The sequence below is a fragment of the Ascaphus truei genome, chromosome 15 (assembly GCF_040206685.1).
Source record: "Ascaphus truei isolate aAscTru1 chromosome 15, aAscTru1.hap1, whole genome shotgun sequence".
NCBI classification, from domain to species: Eukaryota; Metazoa; Chordata; class Amphibia; order Anura; family Ascaphidae; genus Ascaphus; species Ascaphus truei.
In genome coordinates, this window is record NC_134497.1 from 43,196,146 (window position 1) to 43,223,078 (window position 26,933).

General features: G+C 47.7%; 1 protein-coding gene across 6 annotated transcripts in view; it reads right to left on the bottom strand.

Moving 5' to 3' along the window:
- Window positions 1–26,933, bottom strand: part of LOC142466875 (uncharacterized) — a 58,340-nt gene that overhangs the window by 19,772 nt on the left and 11,635 nt on the right. For 2 of the 6 annotated variants that reach the window (XM_075572432.1, XM_075572430.1), the window contains 2 exons: window positions 13,956–14,146; window positions 12,408–12,479 (listed from right to left, as the gene is read on the bottom strand). The gene's annotated coding sequence lies outside the window, so the exon portion shown is untranslated. Of the gene's footprint in view, window positions 1–12,407; window positions 12,480–13,955; window positions 14,147–25,093; window positions 25,222–26,933 lie in introns of those variants that run through there. The other 4 variants (XM_075572434.1, XM_075572433.1, XM_075572435.1 and 1 more) reach the window with 4 other exon arrangements.

Genomic DNA, 26,933 nt, shown 5'->3' on the forward strand with positions numbered 1-26,933 from the left:
TGGCTATTCGGTTAACCGCGGGACGAATTCTCCATTTTCTCTAGGCTGCAGGGCAACTCGGCCCCCCTTTTCCTCCACAGGATCTGCGGACGTGTCTGTTCCTTCAACGGTAAGTGAAGAACCGCTTTTCTTTTTCTTTTTCCGCCCTTTTGTTTTAAAAGACTCCGTCCCATCAGGAATACTGGGGTCTCCTTTATTTGAAATTTTAGCAGCGTCACTGGATCCACCCGGCTTTTCTTGCAACTGAAATAGCTGACGGAAATATTCGGTGATCCACTGCTCCCGCTCTGTCTCCTGCTGATCATATTCGTTATCAAAGGGAGCGGTCTTTTCTGCTCGTGCCGAGTTCAGGCACCCCCACCATTCTTGGGGTGTTTTGTGGGTGTGACTCGGTTCGGGTTCCCCATAAGAGATGTCTTTCTCTTTATTGGACTGGAAGGGCCACTCTTCCGTGGGGTAGGGTTCATTACAGGAACGCTGCATCTTGTCCTCCATTTTTAGGCTATCAGGTGTCATTTTCTTCCTGACCTCAGGAGGCGCTATTGCAGCTGTTGCCACTGTATTTGCTAGAACCCCCAATTGTGGTAGTCCTACAGGTGGGCATATTTTGCATGTAGAGGTCGTAGCTCTCACAGGCATCTCTGTAGAATGTTTCTTTCTTGGATAAGTTTTACAATATCAGCAGTACTGTGCATGCATTTTCTCTCATCAGGTATACAAGATGTGCAGTTGCTAGGTAAAAAGTCTATTTGCTTTACACCATTTACTTGCTAGGTATAATCTCTCATTAGGTATGCTGAATGTGTAGTTGCTAGGTAAAAACTTCTATTTGCTTTACACCATTTACTTGCTAGGTGCAATCTCTCTGCTTCAACCAAATAATGTGGTTTTCTGTTTGAGTTCAGTAATTTTCAGTCTCCTCTTTGGGTAATATAGCATTCCCACTCCACACTTTGGGTGTCTGTTTTGCTCCCAAGATACATAAGCAAACTTTTTACTTGCAGAAAAAAACAACATTCTTTGCAGTGGAATATTTCTTTCACTCCCGGCAGGGTAACTCAACACTCAGTAATTGGCTTTGAAATACCTTTTACACAGTTCAGCAATCCCTTTTTCCCCTATAGGACAATTTTACACTCAGCATTTGTTTGCTAAAAATTCCCCTGCTCAGCACAGTCTTGTATCAATTTTCACACTTTTCTGCATATACTCCATTCACAGCTGGTAGCCCTATGCGGTGTGGCAACCTTTATTTGCAAAATCAGTACCGCTCGTAGGTCACCATCTGTATTCACTGCTTCAGCGAAACTTGAAAACAACAAACACCTATCCCTTTTTAAGGGCTGACTCACTTCTTGAACCCTGACTATGGCTGGAAGGCAAAACCCCTATTTCAATGACCATTTTACACTTTGTGATAGGCAAATAAGATTTAGCTGCTTCAGCAGTCTCTCTCCTCTTGGGATTGGGGAAAAGAGTCCATCTGTGTTTTGTAAGTTTCAGTGGTGTGTATCACTTTAACTCTGATCTCTGCTGCATGAGATTTTTTTTTAAATTTTTTTTTTAAAGTTGCTCAGACTGTTTGTAGGAAAAAAGCATTAAAAAAAATTCACATAAAAAAATCTCCGGTCCTTTTTAACTTCAAAGACACCTCTCGTCCCACTTCGGACACAATATGTGGGCGGACGCTCACAGAGGTATGCAAGGGAGACTCGTTATTGTGAAATTAAATAAGGCTTTATATTGCGCCTGTTTCCTTAACATCAGGAAACCATCCAAACAAGGGGTAAACAAAGCTTCTATTCACTTGGGAGTATTTCTAGTGAAATACTATGCAGTTCACAACTCCCTTAGATAAGCATGTCTCCCAGCCCCAAAACATATAGCATGAAATAAGCAGATATAAGAAGTCTCTTAAAAATGAAAGTCTTATCTGTTCCTTGGAGGGAAAATCTTCTCTGTTCCTGTTCCTCCCCTCACCCGGCGCTCCCCCCCCCACACACACACAGAGCACTGAGCGGCTCTCCCCTCACCCGGCACTCCCCCCCCCCCCCCCACACACACACAGAGCGGCTCTCCCCTCACCCGGCGCTCCCCCCCCCACACACACACAGAGCACTGAGCGGCTCTCCCCTCACCCGGCGCTCCCCCCCCCCCACACACACATAGAGCACGCTCTGCGGCTCTCCCCTCACACAGGCCGCTCCTCCGGCTGTCTCCGCCTCTCCTCCGGCTGTCTCCGCCTCTCCCCGCGAGAGGTGCAGCACCTCCTCACCGGAGCGTCTCAGCCTCTCCGCGGAGGAGCCCGAGGTGGAGGAGGAGGGCGTCCGGGACCCAGAGGAAGAGGAGCGCGGCCGTGTGCAAGGTGAGTAAACGCAGGGGAATGGGTTCTTTAACGCATCCCTGGCTCCCCCTGCCCTCCCTCCCCCTGCCCACCTGCCCCTTGCCCCCCCTGCCCTCCCTCCCCATGCCCTTTTCCCCCTGCCCTCCCTCCCCGTGCCCTTTGCCCCCTGCCCTCCCTCCCCCTGCCCTTTGCCCCCCCTCCCCCTTGCCCTTTGCCCCCTGCCCTCCCTCCCCCTGCACTTTGTCCCCTGCCCTCCCTCCCCCTGCCCTTTGCCCCCTGCCCTCCCTCCCCCTGCCCTTTGCCCCCTGCCATCCCTCCCCCTGGCCTTTGCCCCCTGCCCTCCCTCCCCCTGCCCTCAATCCCCCTGGCCTTTGCCCCCTGCCACCCTCCACCTGCCCCTCCTCCCTCTGCCCCCCAGCCCTTTGTCCCCTGCCCCCCCTGCCCTTTGCCCCCTGGCCTCCCTCCCCATGCCCTTTGCCCCCTGCCCTCCCCCCCCTGACCTTTGCCCCCTGCCCTCCCTCCCGCTGCCCCTTGACCCCTGACCTCCCGACCCCTGCCCCTTGACCCCCGCCCTCCCTCCCCCTGCCCTTTGCCCCCTGACCTCCCTCCCCCTGCCCTTTGCCCCCTGCCCTCCCTCCCCCTGCCCTTTGCCCCCTGCCCTCCCTCTCCCTGCCTTTTGCCCCCTGCCCTCCCTCCCCCTGCCCTTTGCCCCCTGCCCTCCCTCCCCCTGCCCTTTGCCCCCTGCCCTCCCTCGCCCTGCCCTCCCCTGTCCTTTGCCACCCCCCCACCCCTCCCTGCCCTTTGGCACCCCCCCGCCCCTCCCTGCCCTTTGGCACCCCCCCGCCCCTCCCTGCCCTTTGGCATCCCCCGCCCCTCCCTGCCCTTTGACTCCCTGCCCTTTGCCCCCCCCCGCCCCTCCCTGCCCTTTGCCCCCCCCGCCCCTCCCTGCCCTTTGCCCCCCCCTGCCCCTCCCTGCCCTTTGGCCCCCCCGCCCCTCCCTGCCCTTTGGCCCCCCCGCCCCTTTGGCCCCCCCCACCTTTCCCTGCCCTTTGCCCCCCCCGCCCCTCCCTGCCCTTTTGCCCCCCCGGCCCCTCCCTGCCCTTTCGCCCCTCCCTGCCCTGTGGCCCCTCCCTGCCCTGTGGCCCCTCCCTGCCCTTTGGCCCCCCTGCCCCTCCCTGCCCTTTGGCCCCCCTGCCCCTCCCTGCCCTTTGGCCCCCCTGCCCCTCCCTGCCCTTTGGCCCCCCTGCCCCTCCCTGCCCTTTGCCCCCCCGCCCCTCCCTGCCCTTTGGCCCCCCGCCCCTCCCTGTCCTTTGGCCCCCCCGCCCCTCCCTGTCCTTTGGCCCCCCCGCCCCTCCCTGCCCTTTGGCCCCCCGTCCCTCCCTGCCCTTTGGCCCCCCCCGCCCCTCCCTGCCCTTTGCCCCCCCCTGCCCTTTGGCCCCCCCCCGCCCCTCCCTGCCCTTTGGCCCCCCCCGCCCCTCCCTGCCCTTTGGCCCCCCACGCCCCTCCCTGCCCTTTGGCCCCCCCGCCCCCCCCCCAGCCCCTCCCTGCCCTTTGGCCCCCCCCACCCCTCCCTGCCCTTTGGCCCCCCCCGCCCCTTGGCCCCCCCCGCCCCTCCTTGCCCTTTGGCCCCCCCTGCCCCTCCCTGCCCTTTGGCCCCCCGCCCCTCCCTGCCCTTTGGCCCCCCCGCCCCTCCCTGCCCTTTGCCCCCCCTGCCCCTCCCTGCCCTTTGCCCCCCCCCCGCCCCTCCCTGCCCTTTGCCCTCCCCTCCCTGCCCTTTGCCCCCCCCGCCCTTTGCCCCCCCGCCCCTCCCTGCCCTTTGCCCCCCCCCGCCCCTCCCTGCCCTTTGCCCTCCCCTCCCTGCCCTTTGCCCCCTCCCGCCCCTCCCTGCCCTTTGCCCCCCCGCCCCTCCCTGCCCTTTGTCCCCCCCGCCCCTCCCTGCCCTTTGCCCCCCCCACCCCTCCCTGCCCTTTGCCCTCCCCTCCCTGACCTTTGCCCTCCCCACCCTTCTACTGTACGCCCCTTGGCCCCCCCCCTCGCCCTTCAACGCCCCTCCCCCCCGCCCTTCCACTCCATGCCCCCTGCCCTTCCACGCCCGGGCATATCAGCTAGTATATAATAGAAGTCAGTGGTGAGTCATCTGAAAGCAGGCAGGTAGTTTGTAGTGTGTACTCCCTGATGCCTGCCTGCTTTCAGATCACTCACGCTGACTTCCATTATATATACTGCTTGTTTTTTTTCAAGGTTTCAGGCCTCTTGTGTGTTGCAAGCAGCGACTGTATATTACTATGGACTATCTTCATTTCCTCAACAGCTAAGTACTGACACATTTTTGTCTGTTAGATTCCACGCAGGACATTTATATTCTAGTCCTCTGAGCTTGGGGGATTTTTGTATCACCTATCTGTGGCACCCTAATATATAGGTATCTCAGGGGATTTTATATTCATTCCTCCAGTCAAGGTTTATCTGCTTAAATACTGCTTGTCACTCAGGATTCGTTGTTCCCTTGGTATACTGTACTGTATGTATGTAGCATTTATTTTGCTATAGTAGGATTTGCATATAGACTGGCCAGCCTCACTTGGTAAAGGGCTTATTCTAGCCCTCTTTCTAAGATATATTTGCATGTGAGGTTTTACTATCACTATTGTGTTGCAGCCAGTGGTTGTCTTTCCATCACCTAGGTTTTTTTTCTCCCCTTGTAATTATTATAGGGCAGGGTTAGGGACTGTAAGGTTAAAAACTGTATCTGCCAGCTCTGTTCTTTTCAGGGACTGAACAGGTTAAAATAAATATGTGTCAAGCTTTATTTTCGCAAGAAGACTAGATGGTAAAAGTATTTCAGCTTTAGACCAGCTGTCCCAGGATATCTATTACATAAGAAACAAGATTATAAGAAACAAGACCGCTAGTCTTGTTTCTGACCCCATTAGTAGTTATTGACCTTTGATCCCTATTTCTACTAATGTAGGCCAGATGGTATATGTCATTTTAGATGTATGATCTATACATTGGAATTGAATTTGTAACAGATGTATGAAATTGACACACGATGTATTGTCCTTGCCTTTTGTATAAATATTCCTCTCTTGGCATATTAAAACCAGAAGTGATAATTCAGCCGCCTTGTGTGCATTGAATCTTTGCTTCTCCGAGCTCGACTATCATATCTGAGACCAGAAGCATATAGCAGCTGCGTGATGAATCTCCCCGGGTCGAGTAGAAGAAGTTGCCTGCTCTAAGGTCTGGTCAGGTAGACTGGACCTAACAAATGGTGTCAGAAAAAGTGGGATTTGCACAGAAAAAAGGTGAGAAAAACGTATTTTATTGTTTCTCACCGTTTCTCTGCGAATCTAAAGAACCTAAATTTTATAGGGCAGAAGAATCGAGAGTTTGAGTCTCCGATTTATATAACAAAGGGTTGGAGTCCCAATTGTTTAATTGAGAATCGAGAGTTTGAGTCTCCGATTTATATAACAAAGGGTTGGAGTCCCATTTGTTTAATTGAAACGGGCTGTACTGATATGGTGTCTCAGATATGATGGTAATTTAGGATAAGCTAATAATTGTTTAGGTTAAGATATTAAGAATGATAAGACTAACCTTATTGTATGCTTGTTAAGATAAAATTCCTTTATAAATTGTTTATGGGATTATAGGTATACTGTATGAAGAAATGTACTGTAGGATGAGTTAAAATAACCCTTATGGATGAATGCAGTGTGGCATAGGTGCCTCAATTAACTCTCAAGCACAGCAACAAAGCTGGGAAGATAAAAGATTTTTTTTGTCTGTCTCCCTCTCAAGTTGCCTGCATGTATAAGCTGCTCTAGCCCCCACCTTTTTTTTCCCCCAGTGATGTGTTACACAGGAAAGGAACAGGAATGTTGAAGACAGAGAAGGAAAAAAAAGAGAGACAAGAATTAGAAAGTTGAAATAATAAGAATTTTGTTTTATAGGACAAGTTACAGAGATGGTTTTCTTTTTGTTGAAATGTTGTTAGCAAGTCAGCAGAGCTCTTAGGAGAGAGAAAGACAGAAACATATAATTTTTCCAATTTAATTTTAAGACATGCAAACCCAAATTATTTGTGCCACATTAACCAAGTATGAGTGTATATTAAGTTGAATTAATAATATTTTCCCGTCTGAATTGAAAAGTGGAAAACAAGAGTATAACAGGTATAGGTTTCTTTTTCCATTAGAATGTTTTTATTACATTTTCAGGCATGAATATGATAAAAAGGTTGATTGTATGTAATCCCTGTGTGTGTGCTTGTAAGAATCTGAGTGAATTCTATCCATATGAAAGTGTTATTTGCATTGAATAATAAGAAAAACGGTTTATTGTATGTATACAAAATTACTATTCAGGGCAAGTGCTTCTAAAATAAGAATATAATTAATTGCTCATGTTGAAATGTAATTTTTAAAAGGAGTACACCCCCATTATAATATAAACTAATTAATACTGGAAAGGGGAAAGTTTTGGGTATCTGTGGAGAAAAAAAGAATAAAGAAAGGATTAATTATTTTTGTATACAGTTCTGTCACTGGAATAATAAGGATGTTTATCGTACTGGCCAGGCGATTTATTTCCTTAAACAGAATTACAATTCTTTTTCTCTAAATCTCCACAGATAAAATCAGGTGAATATATTATATAGAAATAACAGGCGAAATATATTCTAGACACAAAGCTAACTAGAAGCTCAGCATTTTAAAATTAGTTTTAAAAGTTAATTATGATATGAAAAAAAAGGATATCTTTATAAATTTAGTCTGCAGGATCAAATTGTTTTGTTTTCCTATTTATTAGAATAGGTGAGAAAATATGTGTCTGTTATTTTTGTAAAAACTGGCTGAATGTGTGAATGAAGCGTAAAATTCTGTTTGTTTTGTGTCTGCACTCTGTGCTCTTTTTGTGTATAACCAGTAACTAAAACTGTCTAAAGTATATATTAAGCCTATAATTTTCTGTTTAACAAAGATCCAGTTTTAATTTTTGAATACCAGTAACATTATCGGGCTCTGTGATGAGCTGCATATTTCAAGCTGTCCTAAATTGTATTGCAGTAACCAGTAATGAACCTTTTTTTTGTTACAAGGTTTTGGCAGGAAGCCCAGAAGTTATTTGAGCTTGTTATATGGCTTGAAATGGAAACAGTTGTACATTGATTAATATAGAGTTCAAATGAACAAAGGACAGTAACCTAGAATGAGCACTCTAAACACCTGGTGGGTGGGTAATAAAGTGGTTAAAACTTAAATCTTTAATATCCGTGTAAAATGATGGGAATTAAAACAGATATTAAATGCTCAGAACCTATAGTATGAGCACAATGTAATGTTCTGGATCACTGATTAACTGCATAGAATCACTAAACTAGTGTCTTGCAGTGCGAACAGTGAAGTGGATAAAGTAACCACTAGTCCAATGTAATCAGCACAAAAAAAAAAAAAAAAAAAAAAACTCTAGTGCTGAGGTTCTTATAAGTGTGCAGACCCTGAAATAGCAGTAAAAAAAAAAAAAAAAAAAAAAAAAGACATGGAAAAGGGACCCTAGCCAGGTCTGCCAGTATACTAGAGGGTTCTATGTGGAATTATTTTTCTGCAAAGTTGATCAAATATTTAATATTTTATCATTTTTTAACCATATTTTTCTCTCAAATGTGTCCCACCTTTAAATCTGTGTCTATGAGTTTTTTATGCTACAGGTTGTTCTTTCAGCAAACCAGATGTTATTTGGTGTTCTAAAAGTTTATGTCAGAAGACTATAGCAGATTATATTTATATTCAGTAGGGTTTTTTTTGAGATTTTTAATGTAAATTTTATACCCAAAGGTTTCAGGTTAGTTTTGCTATACGTCAAGCAATTCCATTAAGGTTATGCTTTAAATGCTGTTATCCTTTATGTGATATTGTTCACATGTAATAAAAGTGAACAAAAGGAGGGTGTTATTGCTGTTATTATTGCTGGCTGCCCCTGAAACCGAATGGCAAGGGCTGAGATTGTCAGCTCTTGGGTCTAATATTGTACCTTACTGTGTTGCCTATAATTTTTCCCTTTGATACTGTCCCCCATAGGGGTATAAGCTAGGAACTGTGTATGTGGGATTAACTGTGTAAGACCAGTGGGCTACTTAATGCATTCTCTGTGTATTCCTTTTGCCTCATGGGACTGCAGCTGTCTGTGCGAGTTTATAAGTGGATTGCCTTGTATGGGTGGCCCCTTATGAGAAATAGCTGCAGAGCAGTCTCCTGGCACATGATAGAAAACGGAGGGGATATTTTGGCCTGTCAGCAAGGTATTCTTAGCTGGTGTCTTAGAGAAGAGAAGGTTTTAGAACCCCACATGATAGGTGCAAATGGTGGAGTGCAAGCTCTTGTGTCTACATGTTGGTTGTATGTGTTTTAAACATACAATGCATTGTGCTTGTCCTGTGATTTAAACCCAGGTTGGTGAATTAGCATGTGAATAAGCATTCCAATGCCCCAGCTCAGATATGGAGTGCCTGAAAGTGAACTGACCCTGTTATTTCCTATGTCATGTTCCATTAGCCCTTGAACTGTGAAATTTCTTGTGTGTCAGTTTTAGGGGGATATTTGGGTGGAAATATAATTATTTTGGTTGCAGGAGTTGGGGGGTCCAAAGTGCTGGTAGTCACTTAATTTTCCCCAGCAAGCAGGCATGATTTGACAGTGCGCAGGGTGAATTACACTAGGGCTTCCCTGTGTCCCCCAAACTCCTTGATTTTGAGCCCAAATCCCCCCAAGTTATTTCCCTAATAAGTATAAGGTCCCCCAAAGTATATTCTCTGTTTCTTGTGTTTCTGTGTGTTTCCAAGGTCCTATCCGAATAAACCGCAATGTATTTTTCTGCCTGTTTTGCCTTGTGACTGATCCCTTAAATATAAAGGTGTATTTGGCCTGGCCTACCGTGTCAATCAGAAAGAATTTTTCTCATGGGAAGACCAATGGTCACCCCAGGTACATTTTAGATTTAATGTTGTATGATTATGCTCTAAACAGACGATTTTAATCAGCGTCTATTGTGTGAAACTAATGCAATTGTTTGAGTGTCTCATGTCCAGGTGCAGTCCTACTAATTAGATGAAGATAAAGGTGACGCAAAAGCGCTTTTCATCTAAAGTGGAGAGGCCCATTCCAGATGCTACCCCGTCAGAGTATTTTCCTGGATCCATGTTACACAAGTGCACCCACAGTCGCTTCAAAATTAAACCTCAATACAGAAGGGAAGGCCTAAAGACACAGTTATTTTCAGTTGGTGTTTTGGGTCACAATAAAACCCGGCACTAACCAAAGAAGGAGAAAAGTTCGTACCAGAAATCCGGACCTCAATATATGAACTTTGAACTTTTTAATAACCTTTTTTACAGGTTTTATTATTTTAATTACAATGTTTATGCTGTTAGGTTTATATAAGTGGTGTTCACATTAAGATGATAGGGTAGTAACAGGAATATTTTGTTTAATAATATGTCTTTTGTTTTATTGTCCTGTGTATAGCATATATGCACACCTTCTTGTTATATAATGGAATCCTGGTAAACAAAGCCCACATCTTATGTGCAATGTAACCCAATGTACTATCCATACCCAATAAGTTGCACCCCAGGAACACGAGAGTTATATTTAACCCCTTGGAAAAAGACAAGATGCTATAAGATATTTGTAGAACTATATATATATAAAAGAAACTGGTTACGAAGGGAGTAGAAATACGACTTTGCCCTAGGGAAGTTATTGACTCTGTGATAGAAGGATAGATAAAGTATTATCCTGCAACTAGACCAGGTTATGTTATTTGGGAAAGTGATTTTAGTGTTTAAAGGTAGAGATGAGGGTTGGGATTTGTTGGGACTTGGTGGTTAGATTATTTCACTGGGAGCGAAGCTAGTGGATGTTTTTGTATGTATGTTTGTCCTACTCATTACTCTGTGTTATGAACAGCAATACTTTGGTCCAGAAGTGTGTTGCAACCCCCCCACCGATGCTATGTCTCTTTTTGGTGATGAAAATGTCAGCAGTCCCCCAGAAGAAGAGACCAAAAAAAGAAATCAACTGGGCCGATACAATGGCCAGATAGGAATCAAGTTATGCACTATGGGACTATATTTTTTTGGTCCGGCAGGACAATGATATGGTTAACTGTTCTTTAAAAAGACTGTCTCTAAAGGATACGAGGGGGCTGAGAAGATTGGATATGAGGAAGGTGGGAAGGGTGTGTGTCAACCACAAGGAAAGGATCACAAGTCAGCCATTTTGACTATGGCATCCATTTTGTCTGTTCCGATATTCTGAGTAAATGTAGTATGTAAGATGTATGTGTTGGGCAGTCGCTCCTAGGAAATATTAACCCACACCAACCCCCACTTATGCTCAGAAATAGAATTTAAATAATGTTCCCCCTACCTAAGCAAAGAATACGAAATTGAAAGGCATTAATTATTAAAAGTAGCTCAGTTAAGAGAGTTGCGGGAGGTCTAATACCTTTTTAGGAATGTATGATTTATATGCAAAAGGGGATTTTTTAGTAGTCAATATAGATGCCGTTTTTAACGATACTAAAGACGCTATTTTAAGACTCAGTAGCAAATAGCAACAAATTAGAGCAACAGTATTGCAAAATTGTATGGCACTAGATTATCTGTTGGCAGCACAAGGAGGGGTTTGTAAGTTAGTAGGTAAAGAATGTTGTGTTTATATTGATGACCAATCAAAAAGTATACATCATGACATGGACACTCTACCAGAAATTCAATCTAGAATGCGAGAGGAACCAAAAGGGTTCGATTGGACATTTGGTCTTGGAAATTGGCTAGGTGCGTTGGGATTGAAAATTCTTTATGGAATCATGGCAATCGCAAGTTTATTACTTTGTGTGTATATGTTAATTCAGATGGCTAAAAGTGTAATCAGCTCTATTTTTGCCAAAAGAAAGCTGCTTCTGCTTCTAGCTCTACAGTTATGTATATGTTTCCCACAATGAGAGCGAGAAATACCAATAGTCTTGGTACTCGTCAACCACCCATATGTTCATCTCTGATTATCAAACGAGGTACCTAAAAGAGATAGGTTTCTGCATCCCCATGGTCTCTTAGAGGTTTCTCCCTTGGAGTTTTTCCTCTCCTGAGTGGTATGTAGAAGAATAAATGGGACTGGTCGATTGGATTGTTCTTCCAGAACAAAAGGAGGGACTGTAAGGTTAAAAACTGTATCTGCCAGCTCTGTTCTTTTCAGGGACTGAACAGGTTAAAATAAATATGTGTCAAGCTTTATTTTCGCAAGAAGACTAGATGGTAAAAGTATTTCAGCTTTAGACCAGCTGTCCCAGGATATCTATTACATAAGAAACAAGATTATAAGAAACAAGACCGCTAGTCTTGTTTCTGACCCCATTAGTAGTTATTGACCTTTGATCCCTATTTCTACTAATGTAGGCCAGATGGTATATGTCATTTTAGATGTATGATCTATACATTGGAATTGAATTTGTAACAGATGTATGAAATTGACACACGATGTATTGTCCTTGCCTTTTGTATAAATATTCCTCTCTTGGCATATTAAAACCAGAAGTGATAATTCAGCCGCCTTGTGTGCATTGAATCTTTGCTTCTCCGAGCTCGACTATCATATCTGAGACCAGAAGCATATAGCAGCTGCGTGATGAATCTCCCCGGGTCGAGTAGAAGAAGTTGCCTGCTCTAAGGTCTGGTCAGGTAGACTGGACCTAACAGGGACTGTTTTAACTATTGTTATACGTGATTTGTATGTGACGGTGTTCATTAATACACTTTGTTTACTTTTCTGTATACTTGAGTGCTATTGTGGGATACTTTCTTTTTGTTTGTGTGTGTGTGTATGTATGTATGTATAATAATGGTGATGGTGATGGCGACAATGCAAACAGAAAAAAGATGCAAAACCATGGAATGTGACTGCAAAAAAAGGAATGTGATTTCCTCCCTTTAGGGTGACATCCCAGCACCCAAAAAGGGCATTCATCACATGGTGCATCCACCAACTCCCTTCATTACCTTAGCGCAGTGATTCCCAACCTTTTTTGTTTGGAGGATCCTTGAAGTGTTTCGTAAAATTTCAGGGAACCCCTATTTGGATGACACATACAGTATTAGGTCCGACAGGGGTAAATCACAAAATAGACGTGTAAAGCAGTAGGGTTAATAAATAATAATTAACTCATACTTTTGAATAAACAATGTGTATATGTTTTGTAATGATTTTGGTTTAATATAATTGTTTTTTATAAAGTAGTTTTAATGAAAACATTTTAATGTTTCATAATACATTCACAATTGAAAATACAAGTTTCAATAGAATAACATTGACTCTAATTGTCTCCGAATTTAATGTGAAACTTAGGCTTGCTTTTTTTGAACACAATAAATTAATCCGTGGTCGCAACTTTGATAGGACCCTCATCATCATCCTCATACTTACCCCAGCACCCCTCATCCTCATCATCCTCATATCTTCCGAAGCACCCATCATCATCCTATTTCCCCCAACAACCCTCATCATCATATCTCCCCCAGCACCCCTCATCATACTCATATACCCAACCCCCTGCATCTCACATCACTCTCCCCCCTGCATCTCACATCACTCTCCCCCCTGCATCTCACATCACCCCCCCCCCCCCGCATCTCACATCACCCCCTCTTTACTAGCCACTGTTAAATAATAACAAATAATGTTAATATTATTCCCTTTGTAGTCAGCTAGTCATGGAAACCGATGACTAGTTGACCCATGGACTACTACTGGGTTAATAAATGTACTCTAATGTACAGATGAATCTGCCGTTATTTTAAGGAGTCACGTGGTGTATACCTCGGAATACCCAGGTCATGGCGCGGGATTTCTTCCAACCGTACCGCCTTAAGACGCGAGTGCAGGCGAGTGCATAAAATGGCATTTTAGTGTTCTGGCTTTTAAGCACCTGAAATTGACACAGTAGCACAGTACTGTACACATTACAATTAATTAATTTAATTGCATTTAATAGCACACAATCCATGAAATTCAAACAAAGCAACCACGATAAACACGTGTGTCTGGGGCGATTGGCTGCGTTCATGCCGCGTGGAGTACAGCAGCGCACACGAAAACTGCGCCGTGATGCCTTAAAATAACGGCCGCTGCATCTGGATTTTGATAACTATTTTATCATTTATTCCACGCCAGCCAGGAGTAGGTGATAAAATATTTGCGGTATTTCTGCCATTCACCCCGCTCCGATAAATATCAGAACTTGATGTATGGCAGTTTTTATCAGATTCGATGCTTTTAACGGGTCCAATAAAAAGTCCTTCATTTTTGGTGCTGCAACGCTGATTCGTTGCACGATAATAATAATAAGGCACTTTTTTATGCGCGGTAATACAGCATTTTTGGTTACCGCAACTTGATGTATCTGGCCCTTTGACTCAAGTCAGGTTTAGTGATATTAAGTTCTAGTTGACCCATAATGGTGCATGCAGATCTATCAATATTTGCAATTTAACATCAGTAATAAGACAATAGAGATGTAAAAACCACAGAACACACATATTCCTGATTACCTTGTGCTGGCGTGTTACTTTTCCACAGCGTACCCCACTTCATACCAAGCTCTTTCTCATATTCATCTCCATACCAGACCAGGAGCTCTGTGTGTGGGGGGAGGTCTGTGCAGGTTCTGTAGTAGATGTTCCTGTGGTCCTGCAACGCCACAAGGTTCTGTTCTTCCTCGTTTCTCGCACAATTTACAAACCTAAAATTGGGACAGTTAGTGAGGTCTCAAAGAAATGTCTATTTTATAAAGGAAGAGCTGAAAAAAGATACAAGTTGTTAATAATTGTGTGACTTGTTTTTTCTTTCTTCTCTACAGTTTTTGTGGTGAACAGAAGTTAATGGAGAGCAATGTACAGTATATACGATGGCTCACTTGTATTTACCCAATGTTTGAAAAGAATGGGAGCCACAGGCCACGCCAGTGATTACTTTCTTATTACTTTTTTTTTTAAAAACACTGTTGTAATTAAAAAGTCCCCGACAAGATGACACAAGTGACACAAAGGTGAGTTTTCTTCCGGTGGAACTAAACAAAAAGTGGGGTAGATGTAACAAGGTGTTGTAGCAGGAATGTGTTCCAATAGCAACCTGAGCGTATAACAGGCCCTGGACTGATTTGGAAACTGGACTATAGAAAAAGCCTCGAGCTACAGTCTAATGAGGTAACAATGTCGGGTTGGGCTTTAATAAGAAAACTAAAACTAAAAAAGTGGAACCAGCCCCTGTAAGAAAAGTGTAACATTATGCTCAAGTGCAGGGTCATGGACATATACTGTATGCCCAAATACAGAAATGCTGTTTAAAGCTTAAAAGGAGTCAGTATGAAAAGGTATCATGCCAAGCACACCTCTGAGGAAGGCAGCGTGACCGTGATGTCTCTGATTTAGAGAAGGAGGACATCATACTATTAAAGCAGGAGAATAAAAAGGTGAGAGCGCACATGAAGTCTTACTGTACTTCCATCCTTTTTCCTAGTCTCCTCAGCCCTATTTGTCTGAACATTGTTTGAACAGGCCGTGTAAGGTTAGGTAAATAGAAAAGTTGATAGGAAGCACTGCAAAAATTGGAGAACTGGAAGCTAGATCAATGTTTTGAAAAAAAATAAAATGTTATTGTTGTATAGTGCCCGTACAGGAACTGTAGACAAACTCTGACGCGTTTCTCGCTGTCACCTGGTGCTTTATCTCTTTGAAAAAGTAAGTGCCAGGTGACTGCGAGAAACGCAACAGTCCCTTCTAGTAAGAACGAGAACCAACAACAATGGCATATTATATAGGTTAAATGTAGCCAATTATCAAGTTAAAAACCCAGTTTAGCAAACAAAAAACCCATAACATTTCCATAGAAAACAAAGTAATTATAATGCCCTCATTAGTCAAACACATAAATGTTCCTGGAGAAATAAAGAACAGGATTGTCTTGAGAAGGGGGTGGCTAGCCACGTAATAAAGAGGTTACACCCCAGCTGGCCACCCCTACCATCTTGTGGGAGGTGAGGGGTAAACTATAAAAATGGTTAAATGTATTTTTATTCCTCTGCCTCAGTTCAATGTGTATTCCCCTTTTGTTGCAATGTATTTTCCTGGTGACATGTGTTCTGATCCTACAGTAGCTACACCAAGCAAATACACTGGGATCAGGTCGGGAGGGGAAGGGTTAACTGTGTTTGAATGTTTATAGCCCTTTGTTCCCCTTCCCACTTTTTCACCCACCATTTGCCGGCACTGTCCATAGGTCGCCATTCGAGCTCCATAGAAGTCAATGGAGATTGCAAGGGTTTTGGCCCTATACCTAGGAAGATCAGCAGATGGCACCCAAGAGGATGAGTGGAGCTTCCACATTGAAATGAATGGCGTAATGCATTTCAATGAGAAATACCTCGAGTCCGCTCTCCAAGAACTGAGTTGGATGCCTGCCAAACCGCAGTATACGAAAGCAGCTACAATCTCAAAGAAAGGTCTTTGATCATTAAATTGCCGCGGGAACTCGGTCACGGTCAAGTTCAAAACTATTAAAATCCTAACTTTGGTTCTGGGGCAGCTAGCAGTCAAATTCTTTCTGCCCTTAGCTCATGGGAACCACTCACTCAACCCAAACCGGGTTCTACGGGCAATGGCCAGAGAAAGGGTCGCGCCCGTCACGAGGGTCGCCGCCATTGACCACAATGGCGGAAGAAAGCCGCTAGGTTTTAAAACGCGAAGTGTAAAAGTGTATAAAACTGAAACCATTATCTCCGGTTCGGTGAGGGCTAGAGGACTGGGATTTGGCCACCCTGCAGCCATAGCTTCGGCATGATTGCATGGCAATTTCCAGCCCTCTCCGATCAACCGAACGGAGTATGGTTAACTGTCTAAAGTCTGGTTACCGCCATTGACTCCAATAGCGGAGAAATGCAACCTGTGTAACATGGCAATATTTAGCCCGCTCGGCCCAACCGAACAGAATATTTTTATATATATATAAATTGTTTTAGATGTACTGTCTTTTGTGCCTACGGTAAAGCCCGCGAAAGTTACTGGCCCATAAGGTATGTTAATAGCCAGAGGGCGACAGTGTGTCTACAGAATGACCACTGATCAAAGGCTCATCCCCCCAGATTGTGTATACAGGGTGGAGATAAAGCAGGACATGGCCATTCACATGAAGTGCCATAATTCACACCTCCAGTCAGGATTCCCCGGCCCAGATCCCCATCTGGCAGACTTGGAGACGCCAACTCTTTAGAGTGGGGTTAGGAAAATGGGACCCTGACTGAAGGATTGTGCGTATGTGCCAGCTAGCTGGGGGCAGGTACCAGATTGCTTCCCACGTTAGCTGGCAAAAGGTAATTGGGTGCAGGTAATTGTCATCCAATACCTGAGTCCCAATGTTAGGGATAGAGCCCAAATCACATATAAACGATTGTAAGCTCTATGCCCATTGTCTTCGTTATTTTACCTGAATGATACCTCATGCCTGATGAACTGCTAACCTGAATCCTGGTTATTTCATTGTCCCCTTCCTAAGTAAGTGTATATATTCCGTTTGTTATTTGTCCAACATTGTGTGTCCACCTGTCTTTTAAGGAAAAAAATCTCTTTATTATATCAGTCGTATTCAATTCAACCCAGTTTATTTGGTGTATATTATAGCCCTGTGGCTACTGTGACAGGCTTATAATAAACTGGTGGCAGCGGCGGGATTGAATTGAATCTGTGTTACAGTTTACAGCGGGTTTCTGTAACACAGCGGGAACTCGGGTAAAATGCGAGTTCCTAAGGCTACTGATATTGGATATACTGTTGTACAACATATAACAGGGGATATAACACCTCCTCATTGTTCAAACATACTTGCAAGCAGCATCTGATCATGAGCGAGGGTGCCAGTTCATCTCCTATCCGGACCCGGGCACAGCTTAGAGACCGGTGTATCGAGTATGGGCTACCCACGGAAGGCAGGGAGCCCGAGAAATTGGAAGAGGCGATCAGGGCGCACGAAGCCCGGCTGGCTGAGCAAAGAACCACAGCTGCAGCAGCCGTACACCAACCGCCCGGAGAGCAGGGAATGGACCGAGCTCCGGGACGGCAGAGACTTGGGGAGGGAGCGGGTGAACCCCGAGACCACGGGAGTCTTGCAGCCGGAGGGGCATTGGCTGTTGCGGCGACCAGTCCGTTTTCCCCTGAAGTGCTGGCAATGATGACTACGTGGGGGGAGGTGTCCCAGGAGGAGCGAATCCAGTTCCTGACTCTGGCGATGAGCCGACCCGCTTACCCCCTCCCTGCACCCGGGGACCGGAATGCTCCCCAGCTGACCTATCACAGCTACTCCAAGTTTGTGGAAGGTACCGACCAGATTGACAGCTTCTTAAGGAACTTTGAGATGCAACAGGACCGGGTCATGAGACTTGACCCCTTGCTGTCTGGCCAAATAGACCCTGCTGGCTATTCCGGATGAGCACAGCGATGACTATGATCACCTGAAAGAAATGTTGCTGGCCCAATATGCCCTCACCCCAGAAGCTTACCGTGGCATGTTCCGGACGGAGGAGAAGAAACCTCTGGAGTCCTTTGTGAACAATGGTGCCCGCATGGCATTGCACGGGACCCCATGGGTGGAGGGGTGAGGGGATAAGACTTATCAGGTGCTGCTGCACCTGGTTTTTCAGGAACAGCTCCTGCAACAATGCCCACCATCAGTGAGGGCTTGGGTGTTCGACAAGAAACCCAAAACACACCAGGAGGCAGCAAAGCTGGCTGACGAGTACATCACCAGCAGAGCCCTGATCCATTCCAAGCCAGCGGGTAAAGCGGCGGTGGTCTCCGCAAAGGGAGCCCGCAACACTCCCCAATGGACTACGGAGCCACCTGCGGGCAGCAGTCCACCCAAGACGGGGGAGCTCCGGCATGAGCGGCGCTGCTTCAACTGCAACCGAACTGGTCACATCAAGCGGACTGCCCGGAGTCTTTGCATTCCGGGGGACCAAATCCGGGGCAACGCACCCCAGCTGCGAGGCCGGTAGCCCGAGTGCGGGTGGCCTCCACAGAGGATTCAAGCCCAGTCATGGAAACAACCCCCAGCAGGACGTCCCATGGAGATCCTGTCCTTGTTTCTTCGGTGCCCACAGCCAAGAGCGGCGGACATCCCGTTGCACCGACCGCGATGCAGCAGAAGGATGGCCAGAGCAGACACCTCACGACGGTCACAGTCGGTGACCGGCAAGAAGTCAGCTTGCTGGATTCAGGTGCTGCGGTAACCCTGGTACGAACTGATATGGTACGACCAGAGGAATTGCTCTCGGGACCGGGATGCAGATCACTGAGCCACGGTTCCTGCAAATTGCCCAAATCTTTTTGGATTGGGGGGAGGAACAGGATGTGCGGGAGGTGGGGGTTTTACCCGGTTTGGATGCGGAGGTTCTCCTCGGCAATGATCTGGATCCAATGACCTGCACCTACGATCGGGTACCAAGACCCGCTGCTGTTGCGGCAGTCACCCGGAGCCAAGCGGCGGCGATGCCGGTGGAGGCGGCTCCAGTCCCCCTGCAATCGGGACCTACGTTCGCAGATGTCTCTGAGGAGACCAGAGGGTACGCCAGGCTCAGTCGCAGACTCAGACCGAAATACTGTTTCCCCTTACAGTACCCCGTTCCCCCGACACAGATATGACCGGGGGGTGGCCGGAGTTAGGTACCCAGTTCATTGAGGCAGTGCAGTCAGACCCCAGCCTGGCCGGCATGAGACTTCGGGCATCCGAGTCTTAGGCAGGGGAGGACGCTGGTCACTGCCTATGGCACCGGGGACTCCTGAATAAAGAAGCAGGGATCCCGGCGGTAGAGGAGGGATTGACCGGTAAGCGACAGTTAGTAGTGTCCCGGGGGTACAGATAGCAACTGTTGCAGGTAGCCCACTCTATTCCGTTAGCGAGACATCAGGGGGTCACTAAGACGAGAGCCCCGCTCTTGCAGCGTTACTACTGGCTGGGGGCATCCCGGGATGTGGGCACCTTTTGCCGCTCCTGTGATGCCTGCCAGCGGGTAGGTAAGGCGGGTGATCGTGTGAAGGCACCCCTGAACCCACTACCGGTAATAGGGGAACCCTTCCAGAAAGTAGCCATGGATATTGTAGGGCCCTTTATGATTCCAAGTACATCAGGGAAGCGCTACATCCTCACGGTGGTGGATTTTGCCACCCGGTACCCTGAGGCAGTAGCGCTTGGCACTATTGATGCCAAGACAGTAGCGGCGGCGCTACTGTACATTTTTGCTAGGGTAGGTTTCCCTTGCGAGATCCTAACTGATCAAGGGTCGCAGTTCATGAGTGAACTGTTACAGTGTCTCTGGGATGACTGCGGTGTACAGCACTGGCACACAACCCTTTACCATCCCCAGACAAACGGATTATGTGAGAGGTTCAACGGTACCTTGAAGCAGATGCTTCGGACCTTTATAGAGGCGGAGGAGAAAGACTGGGAGATTCATTTACAGCACTTGCTGTTTGCCTACCGAGAGGTACCGCAGGAATCTACCGGCTTTTCTCACGTTGAACTGCTATATGGCCACAGGGTACTGGGTGGGGTGGGAGGGGGAAGCTACTGATACTGATGCTTCTGTGATCTAGTATGTAGTAGATCTCTGAGACCGGTTAGAGGTGCTCATGGGGGTGGCACAGGACCACCTCAGGGCCGCTCAGACCAAGCAAAAGCAATGGTTTGACTGGAATGCCCCTAGCAGAGAATTCATCCCAGGTCAGCAGGTACTTGGTCTCAAACCCACTCGGGAGAACAAATTGATGGCTGCCTGGTCGGGACTGTATCCGGTTCTCCGAAAGATGAATGAGTACAATTATGTTGTAGAGGTAGCCAGATAGAAACAAGACCTACCACATTAATATGTTGAAAGAATACAGAGCACCGAGTATGGGAGCGGTGCTGGCCATTTGTAGCCCACCGTTGGAAGATCCGGCGAGCAATGCTCTGCCTGATCTCCTAGGGGAGGCTAGGCAGGGAGGTACTGTAGAGCAGGTGGAGATAGGAGGTCAGTTAAGGCAGAAGTTAGAGGCCAGGGCTATGCTGGAAAAGTATGGGGCTCTGTTTACTGACTTGCCAGGGAAAACACACCTCACAGATCACCCAGTGCTCACAGGGGACCTGCGACCTCTGCATAAGCACGCTTACAGAGTGTCAGCAGAGGGCAAGACTAGTATAGAGAGGGAAGTGGAGGACATGCTGGCCCTGGGGTTAATTGCACCGTCCCAGAGCCCTTGGGCTAGCCCGGTAGTCCTCGTCCCTAAGAAGGACAAAACCATCCGGTTTTGTGTGGACTACCGCTTCCTCAACACTGGGACAGTCTCAGATGCTTACCCCATGCCCCGCATGGATGAGTTACTAGATGAACTTGCGGGGGCAAAGCATCTGACCACCATGGATCTGAGCAAAGGGTATTGGCAGATCCGGCTGACCCTGGAGGCTAGGGAGAAGTCAGCATTCATCATCCCGAGTGGCCTCTATGAATTCCTGGTGATGCCATTCGGGATGAAGAATGCCCTGGCTACCTTCCAACGCCTGGTCAACCGCTTACTGGAAGGGATGCAGAGTTATGCAAGGGCTTATCTAGATAACATTGCTGTCTTTAGTAATTCCTGGGAATCCCATTTAGGACATGTAGCTGCGGTGCTAGACAGAATTAGGGAAGCCGGGCTTACCTTAAAACCCACAAAGTTCTTAGTATGGATGGCTGAGGTCCTTTACTTAGGGCACAGGGTGGGTGGAGAGTATCTCAAACCAGAGCCAACCAAGGTAGAGGCTATAGTCCAGTGGCCTGTTCCCAGAACTAAGAAACAGGTTATGGCATTTTTGGGCACCGCAGGGTACTATAGGAAGTTTGTCCCAAAGTAAAGTGCTGTGGCGAAACCACTGACTGACCTGACCTGACCAGAAAGCGACAGCCTGTGCTTGTTACCTGGTCTCCTGCCTGTGAAACTGCTTTTCAGGCTTTAAAGACTGCCCTTGCCGGCACCCCATTTTGGCTGCCCCGGACTACTCCAAACATTTCTTAGTACAGACTGATGCTTCGGACTTTGGCATTGGGGCTGTGCTTAGCCAGGTGGAGGACAGCAGAGAGCACCCCGTGGGGTACCTCAGCCATAAGCTACTCCCCAGAGAGGTGGCATATGCCACCATTGAGAAGGAGTGCTTGCAATTGTGTGGGCACTAAGAAAATTGCAACCTTATGTGTATGGGCGCTCTTTTACAGTCATTACTGACCACAACCCGATGCGTTGGCTGCAGAGGGCATCAGGGGAGAATGCCAAGCTATTGCGTTGGAGCTTGGCCCTGCAAGAATTTGACTTCACTATCCAACATAAGAAGAGTAGTGAACACAGCAACGCGGATGGACTGTCTCGTCAAGAGAACCCCTCTGAACTTGAGTTCTCCAAAGGTGCCAACGGTGACCCGCTTCCTGTGAGGGGCAGCGGGCCGCAGGGCACCCATTGAGAAAGGGGGTGTCACGAGAAGGGGGGTGTCACGAGAAGGGGGTGGCTAGCCCGGTAAAAAGGGGTTACACCCCAGCTGGCCACCCCTACCATCTTGTGGGAGGCGAGGGGTTAACTATAAAAATGGTTAAATGTATTTTTATTCCTCTGCCTCAGTACAATGTGTATTCCCCTTTCGTCGCAATGTATTTTCCTGGTGACATGTGTTCTGATCCTACAGTAGCTACACCAAGCACATACACTGGGATCAGGTCGGGAGGGAAAGGGTTAACTGTGTTTGTATGTTTATAGCCCTTTGTTCCCCTTCCAGCCTTTACACCCACCATTTGTCGGCACTGTCCATAGGTCGTCATTGAAGCTCCATAGAAGTCAATGGAAATTGCGAGGGTTTTGGCCCTATACCTAGGAAGACCAGCAGATGGCGCCCGAGAGGATGAGCGGAGCTTCCCCATTGAAATGAATGGCGTAATGCATTTCAATGGGAAATACCTCGAGTCCGCTCTCCAAGAACTGAGTTGGATGCCTGCCAAACCGCAGTATCCGAAAGCAGCTACAATCTCAAAGAAAGGTCTTTGATCACTAAATTGCCGCGGGAACTCGGTCACGGTCAAGTTCAAACCTATTAACATCTTAGCTTTGGTTCTGGGGCAGCTAGCGGTCCAATTCTTTCTGCCCCTAGCTCATGTGAACCCCCTCACTCGACCCAAACCAGGTCCGCCGGCAATGGCCGCGAGAAAGGGTCGCGCCCGCCATGAGGGTTGCCTCCATTGACCACAATGGCTGAAGAAAGCTGCTAGGTTTTAAAACGCGAAGTGTAAAAGTGTATAAAACTGAAACCATTATCTCCGGTTCGGTGAGGGCTAAAGGACTGGAATTTGGCCACCCTGCAGTCATAGCTCCGGCATGATTGCATGGCAATTTCCAGCTCTCTCCAATCAACCGAACGGAGTATGGTTAACTGTCTAAAGTCTGGTTACCGCCATTGACTCCAATGGAGTAGAAATGCAACCTGTGTAACATGTGGTTTTAAACTCCAATATTGTTATCTCCGGTTCGGTGGGTCGCAGCGACCTGAAAATTGGCCACCATGGAGAGTCCCCTCCGGCATGGGGGCATGGCAATTTTTAGCCCGCTCGGCCCAACCGAATGGAATATTTTTATATATATAAATTGTTGTAGATGTACTGTTTTTTATGCCTTCGGTAAAGCCCGCGAAAGTTACTCTTTAGAGTGGGGTTAGGAAAATGGGACCCTGACTGAAGGATTGTGCGCATGTGCCAGCTAGCTGGGGGCAGTTACCAGATTGCTTCCCACGTTAGCTGGCAAAAGGTAATTGGGTGCAGGTAATTGTCATCCAATACCTGAGTCCCAATGTTAGGGATAGAGCCCAAATCACATATAAACGATTGTAAGCTCTGTCCATTGTCTTCGTTTTCGTTATTTTACCTGAATGATACCTGATGCCTGATGAACTGCTAACCTGAATCCTGGTTATTTCATTGTCCCCTTCCTAAGTAAGTGTATATATTCCGTTTGTTATTTGTCCAACATTGTGTGTCCACCTGTCTTTTAAGGAATAAAATTTCTTTATTTAAGGGTAAAAGGGGACAATAGACAGCACTCTGTACGAGCACAAGGAGCAGACCACAGGGTTTGATTACTGTCTTCATACAGGGTTTGATTACTGTCTGCATTTGCTATTGCCATTGACTGTTGTGGACTCCTGGTGCTTCTTTGCAAGCTGCTTTCTTGCAAGCTGTGTTCAGACTTCACTGTACCATTGCCCACAGTTTCTTGTAGTACTTGAACTACTGGCATTGACTGTAGTAGATTCTTGCTGCCCTGCTATTAGCTGTATTTAGCCTACACTGCATGTTTGCTATCTATTTTGAGGGGTGTCTGATTTGACCAGTTATAGGGGAAGGGAGGCTTAGGGAAGTACCTCTGGGACCTTTTGGACCAGGGGGAATGGGCCAGATGAAGAGGTAGTCCCTCGAAACGTCGCCCCCCTAGCATACTTGCCCTGCACAGGAGCACAGAATATCTCGATTGGAGAAAAAGAACCCAGTCTTGTAGCACTCGTACACAACAATTGTATAGTGATAAATTTAAAATACTTTATTAATAACTCTGAATAAAAAATAGGGTGTTAAAACGTAATTAAATACTGTGTAGAACAGCACGTGACTGTATCCTTTGGTAACCCACCCTGGTATAGGTGGGTAGATATAGTGTGATCCCTGATAGGTACTAGAGATCAAATGCTATAAATTATAGCGACCTAAAATGTAGGAGAGGAGCCAAAGAAAGCCCACCGAAAGGACTGTCTCTATTGGAGTGCGTCTAGGCGTAGATTGCGCTCTAGAGGGATACACTCATGATAATGTGGCATATACTACGCTAGGTAAGACCTATAAGTATCTCCCCCCCAGATAGAGATTGCTCTGTTTTGTGTACAAATTCACCTTCATAGTATGAGCTACATCTCTATAAGGGATATGTGTTGCCTATTTTCTAAGGTGCAGGCTATTAGGCAAGCAGTGATTACTGTTGTAAGGTATAGCTAAACTAGAGCAACTAAAGGAAATCACCAAAACACCTAGGAGGTGATATGAGGCCGGATAGGTACTCCTACAATGTTGTGGTAGGTTGTTGGTGATGTCTGCTGCTCTGCTGTTGTTGGTTCAGTGCCCCTTACTGTTGTAGCACAGTGTAAACTTAGCTGCCACACACAAGCACTATGCGCTTATGGTTAATTCCCCTAAGCACACCAGGGTCTTATCATGCGCAGGAGGTGGAAGCTGATGTCAGAGCAACCTCCACAGAGATGCGTGGGTAAGTATGATGCTTGCGCTAACTGTAAGGGTTAATGTGTGGACATAAACAGCTTGAGAAGCTACTCAGCAGGTCATGGATCGCTGCATATGCCAACAAACGAGTGTGCTGGAGTAGGGTATACAGGAGGTTAATATTGAAATGGGGTCAAAGCCCCAACACACCCCGTCCCCCCTCTCTACAGGTTGGAGCAATAGCGTGCACAGAGTAATGACATGGGGAGCCGGTCTAGCTGATCATCTGCGAAAAAGCATTTAGTTAACCACAGAACGGTATCGACTGTTTTTTACTTTATATATATGCGTCTGTGTATATTTTATATTCTCTCTCTCCCCTACCGCGCACCGCGTACCGCATCACAGCCGCCCAATCTTCTGTCGCTTGGTTCCTTAACTTCTCATTAACTTCTGATCTCTTCTCTCTGCTGCAGTATCAGTTTCACTTTCCCGGAAGTGGAGACACTGACTGCATCCAGGTCACAGCTCTGTGTCCTACTGCGCATGCTCACACTAAGGGGCTTATGGGAGTTGTAGTTTTTAGACTTCAAATCGGATCACATGTCACATACTGTGCAGATTAGAAACAAGACAGTAACATTTCCCAGGCTCTGTGCTAGGGAAAGATAGTTTCCTTGGTCCTTAATATATCTCAGTAAAGCAGCTTCAGTTCCTATGTTGATATGAAGATTTCTGTGAGTGGTTTAATTGGCTTGTTCTAAGGTAGAGTTTTTATAGTTTTTGGATCTAAATTTATTTATTTAACACACACACACACACACACACACACACACACACACACACACACACACACACACACACACACACACACACACACACACACACACACACACACACACACACACACACACACACACACACACACACACACACACACACGTTCACTCTGTGCCGCTCACAGAGGGCTTGGGCAGCACAGACAGGACGGCTGGTATTGTCATTGAAATGCAGATTGTCTTGATTTTATCATTTAATTTTCCAGGTTAGTAACAAGAGACCCCCTGCTCCCCACACAGAGCACCCCCTACTCCCTCACACAGCCACCCTCTGCTCCTCACACACATCCACCCTCTGCTCCCCACACAGTGCCCACTTCTCAACAGAGCCCCCCTGCTCCCTCACCCAGAGCCCCCCCGCTCCCTCACAGAGCCCCCTGCTCCCTCACACAGAGCCCCTCCCTCCCTCACACAGAGTCCTCCCCCCACACAGCCCCCCCCTGCTCCCTCAGAGCCCCCCCCTGCTCTCTCACACAGAGCCCCCTGCTCAGTCACACAGAACCCCCCTGCTCCCTCACGCAGAGCCCCCCCTGCTCCCCCACACAGAGAGCCCCCAATGCTCCCTCACACAGAGCTCCCCCGCTCCCTCACACAGAGCCCCCCCTGCTCCCTTACACAGAGCCCCCCCTGCTCCCTCACACAGAGCCCCCCCTGCTCCCTCACACAGAGCCCCCCCTGCTCCCCACACAAAGCCCCCCCGCTCCCCACACAGAGCCCCCCCGCTCCCTCACACAGAGCCCCCCCTCCGCTCCCTCACACAGAGCCCTCCCCTCCGCTCCCTCACACAGAGCCCCCCGTGCTCCCTCACACAGAGCCCCCCGTGCTCCCTCACACAGAGCCCCCCTGCTCCCTCACACAGAGCCCTCCCCCCACACAGCCCCCCCCTGCTCTCTCACACAGAGCCCCCACTGCTCTCTCACACAGAGCCCCCCTGCTCACTCACACAGAACCCCCCTGCTCCCCCACACAGAGCCCCCCCGCTCCCCCACACAGAGCCACCCCGCTCCCCCACACAGAGAGCCCCCCCGCTCCCCCACACAGAGAGCCCCCCCTGCTCCCTCACAGATCCCCCCCGCTCCCTCACACAGAGCCCCCCCCCCCGCTCCCTCACAGAGCCCCCCACACACAGGCCCCTCCCCCTGCTCCCTCACAGAGCCCCCCCTACTCACTCACACAGAGCCCCCCCTGCTCCCTCACACAGAGCCCCCCGCTCCCTCACAGAGCCCCCTCTCCGCTCCCTCACACAGAGCCCCCCCTGCTCCCTCACACAGAGCCCCCCTGTTCCCTCACACAGAGCTCCCCCGTTCCCTCACACAGAGCCCCCCCCTGCTCCCTCACACAGAGCCCCCCTGCTCCCTCACAGAGCCCCCCTGTTCCCTCACAGA